This window comes from Triticum urartu, chromosome 4A (genome assembly GCF_056163025.1).
Source record: "Triticum urartu cultivar PI428250 chromosome 4A, HENAU_Tu73, whole genome shotgun sequence".
Lineage (NCBI taxonomy): Eukaryota > Viridiplantae > Streptophyta > Magnoliopsida > Poales > Poaceae > Triticum > Triticum urartu.
The window spans coordinates 294,465,018-294,469,585 of record NC_141876.1 but is presented as its reverse complement, the minus strand read 5'-3'; the positions used below and the strand labels follow the sequence as shown (position 1 = coordinate 294,469,585).

The following is a 4,568-nucleotide window of genomic DNA, read 5'->3' as shown; positions in this document are numbered from 1 at the left end:
GCCCCTGGCTTATAATATAAAGCTTGTATGACTTTAATTTGTGTCTATAGTTGTGTTGTAGTATCTTCCCGTGAGTCTCTGATCTTTATCGTGCACATTATCGTGTATGATTATTGCACGATTAGGACCAGGGCGTCACAAACTACTATCGGAGTCGACTGCCTGTAGGAAGCTCCTTTCCAACTCCTTGGCCGAAGTTGAGTCTAGTCTTTGAAAAACTATTTTACTATCATTGTTGTGTGGCTTATGGGCCCACATTAGAAATGGGTGGTATTAGGATCTTTTATTCCGCTCCATTACTCTGGGATTCTAATCTCTCTCTATTTGGGTTAAAGATTTTGCTAACTCTAACTCTAGCTTCTCGTAACTACTTCCTCCCAGAGAGCCCCTCATTCCAAATGATCACTTGGTGCACCAGTAGATTCCGAAGATACTCTCTGATATTCTCTCGACACTTTGTGCTAAGTGCTTTTACAATTCCCTTCAATCGATAAACCCCCTATGGATAACTACATACACTTGCCATTCATACAATGATTCGCCGTTGCTCTGGTTATTACAATATACCCCGAAATACTCTCCGTTCTCCTGAGAATCCTTTGAGCTTACTGCCTTGCAGTTCATTATTGCATGAAGGCCATTATGGTTAATTCCCCACACTTACCGGGATCCGTTCATCCCTAGTTGTTCAAGTGTTTCACAAAATTCTTCGAAATACTATTCGGTCTTATGAAAATCCTCATCGACCTATTTCTCTTGAAATTCTTGCCTGCCTGCATTATGGTTTATTCCATATGTCTAGCAATATTCATTAAAGCCCTTTCCGATTGTCATTCTTATCCTATTGATTCAATATGGTTGTGAATGCACGCAATCATGAGTTGTTCCCTGGAAATTGTCCTTCCGGCTCATACATCATTCCAGATATGGGATAGTTCTCGACCAATCAATTTGCTGGCGATTGTGCCCCTAAGTATATTCAACTTATCCATCCTTAACCAGAGTATCTGCTTTACCGAAAAAGGGTTTCCTCCTGCTTTGTATTCCAAAGCACCAACACCGATTACAGAGCAAACGCTAGGGCGAGCAGCACAACAAGCCAAAGAAAAAGAAAAAGAAACAATGCCAACACCGGCAGCTCGACAGACGCGAATGACCTACAACCGCTGCGCCCTCCGAAATCTACCCACCACGATCCTAGGCTCCAATCCTCCGTGTCGCAAGCAGCACCTCCAGGAAGGAAACGATGCTGACGACGCTGCTGCCCGGACGTATCCTAGGGTTTCCCCGGCACATGGAGGGTAGAGGGGAATGAAGACCACCGACACCCTCCAAGGACGAATGGTGGCACCCGCAGGCGCCACCGCACCGGAGCCGGAAGATCCGGCAAGGATTTCTCCCAACTCCAAACCCCACCGCCCAACCGGATCGAAGCCAACCAACCAGCTCGCCGCCAACTGCCCACCAGCATGCGCCACCGCGGTCGCAATGCCACCCACGCCGCCTCACTGAGATCGCCACCACGAGGCCAAGAGAACGAGGAGGAGGCGTTGGATGATGGGAGCAGCAGCGCCGTAGCCGTGCGGGAGGGAACCACCTCCTCCGCCATTGTGTAGGAGGCTTGAGCCTCCGGCACCATCGCGGTCGCCGTCCGGACGCAACAACAGGGCATACCAGGCCACCCCTGGCCCGGCCAGGCCCGAATCGGGCCCGCTAAGCCACGCTGCAGCAGGGCAGCTCCAGCACCGCCAGCACCCCAACGCCCATCGCCGCTCCCCCGCCTCCTGGGAGCCACGCCGTCGACCCGCCCCGCCATCGGCCCGCCCAGACCCAGATGGGGCCCGAAGGGCCCAGATTTGGGCCGAGCGGGCGCCGCCTGGCCGCGCCGCCGTGCCACCCCGCCGCCAATGGCGACGCTGCCGTTCAGCCGATCTCCCGCGCCGCGCCAGGAAGCCCCGCCGCCACGCCGGACCGCCGCCGCCTAGGGAACACCCCCCGGCGCCCTCCGCCCCGCGCCGGAGAGCAACCGAGAGGGGAATGGCCGGGGGGCGCCGCCACCAGCGTCACCCGGGCTAGGCCCGATGGTGAACGTCGGCGACGGTGGCGGGGAGGGGGGAAAGAGGGGGAGCTGGCGGAGGAGGAGCCGGGGCATGGCCGGTCGCCCGCCGGGGCGACGCGGTCGCGAGAGCCGCAAGGCTGTAATTTAGTGTATAGAGCATCTGCTTTTGATCCGAGAATATAACAGATGGTATTTGGCCAGAAAGTAGGAAAGCCAAATAGAAGAGCACAGACGGAGAGATCCAATCTTGGGGGGAGGCCAAGGAAGAAGAAGACGGAGGGGGGGGCTCTCTCCTCCTCTCTCCCGGTGGCGCTAGAGCGTCGTCGGGGCAATCATTGTGACGGCGATCTACATCAACATCCTCACCGCTATCAACACCAACTCTTTCCCCCTCTATGCAGTGGTGTAACCTCTCTTCTACCTGCTGAATCTCTACTTGAACATGGTGCTCAATGCTATATATTATTCCCCAATGATCTATGGATATCCTATGATGTTTTAGTAGATTCGTTTTGTCCTAGTGGTTGATTCATGATCGTGATTGGTTTGAGTTGTATGTTTTATTTTGGTGCTATCCTATGGTGCCCTCCATGTCGCACAAACGTGAGGGATCCCTGCTATAGGGTGCTGCAATAAGTTCATGATTTGCTTATGGTGGGTGGCGTGAGTGAAATAATACACAGACTCGAGTAAGTGGGTTGTTGCGATGGGAGTAAAGAGGATTTGATACTTGATGATATGGCTGGGTTTTACCTTAATGATCTTTAGTAGTGGCGGATGCTTTCTAGAGTTCCAATCATAAGTGCATATGATCCAAGATAAAGTATGTTAGCTCAGGCGTCTCCCTCATATAAAATTGCAACAATGATCACCGGTTTAGTTACCGATCACCTAGGGACAAATGACTTTCTTGTGTGACAAAAGCTATCTACTTTTATTATCTTGCAATTTATTCTCGCAAAGTACTTCTAGTTTTATTCTCATTCAAGGTAAAGCAAACGTTAAGTGTGCGTAGAGTTGTGTAGGTGGTCGATAGAACTTGAGGGAATATTTGTTCTACCTTTTGCTCCTCGTTGGGTTCGACACTCTTATTTATTGAAAAAGTCTAGATTCTATTATAGACCTGAAAATTTTGCTCTACTTCAATATTGCTATGAAAATTATAAATACAACACCGATATTGATGCGTTTATTGAGAGAGTCTCCACTGTCCAAGAAGAGACTAATATTTTGCAGGAAACTATGGAAGAGGAAATAAATGAAACTTGAGCTCACTGGATGAAAAAGACGATGAGGAGAGTGAACAACAAAAGGAGGAAGACCGGATTGATCACCCGTGCCCACCTTATAATGAGAGTAACTCTTCAACTCTTACATTGTTTAATTTCCCTTCATTCTTACCAAAGGATGAATGCTAGGATAATCTCTATGATCTCGTTGATGCATTTGAAATATCCATTTTTGATTAAAGTTATTCTTGCTATGCTTGTGGCCAAGATGCCAATATGTTTAAAACTTTGAAAATTCATATAAAATAATCTATAAGTGAGATGAAAATAATTTACATTAAAGTTGCTCAGACAAATGTAAGGAATCCGAATATGTTATCCATTTATATATCACATGTCTCTAGCATGATGAACATGGATCCTTCCCCTTCGATTCATTTGTCCAAAAAATGACAAATGCCGAGAAAACATTCCCAGCTATCTTCTGGCTTCATCTATATCGTATAGCACTTCGTTTGGTCACCCCTAGCACTGCATATTGCCATATCATGCTTAATGATGCATTTGTTTGCTTTATATTTATTGTTTCTTCCCACTCTTCTCTCTGGTAGACACCGAGACTGACGTTGCTGCTGTGTATGACTACACCCCTACCGCCCAGCGACTCTCAGCAGAGCTTCCAGGCAAGCAAACCCCCTTGATCATTCATATATCGCCCATTTATTTCTCTCTCATACTCGCATTACATTTTGCTACTATTGTTAGATAGCTCCTATTCTGATGCATAGCCTACTTTTGTAACCAACTATTGTTACCTACCTTCTCATCCTACATGTTTAATATAGGTTGGTTAGTGATGCACCAGTGACCCCTCACCTTGTCCCCGTTGCCCCTGCTTTATGATTAATGTCTCGATCAGTGTGATCGATGTCTAGAGCTCGACATATCACCTCACACCCCCTTAGTTGTACAACTCCACGGGGCTACTATCGAGTGTTGAGTGTGATACCTCATATAGCACTTCTGATGAGATCCCTGTAGTGTAGCTAATTGGTTGTGGTCTACGGAGGGTGAGTCCTCCTTCACCACTCCCCATAACAACTCTACCGTGCAACACCTAAAGTGTGAACCTTTTGAGGGTGATTCTGTAATGCCCTCGATGCGGCTATATCTCCCACGTGTCGAAGCACGACTTAGAGGCATAACCGCATTGAAAGCAATGTCGCAATTGAGGTAATCTTCACACAACCCTGTAATACATAAGGGAAAGAGATACATAG

General features: G+C 48.1%; 1 pseudogene; it reads right to left on the bottom strand.

The window, feature by feature from the left end:
* Positions 1 to 908: 908 nt before the first annotated feature.
* Positions 909 to 1,816, bottom strand: LOC147975631 (uncharacterized; annotated as a pseudogene).
* Between the last annotated feature and the right edge of the window lie 2,752 nt (positions 1,817 to 4,568).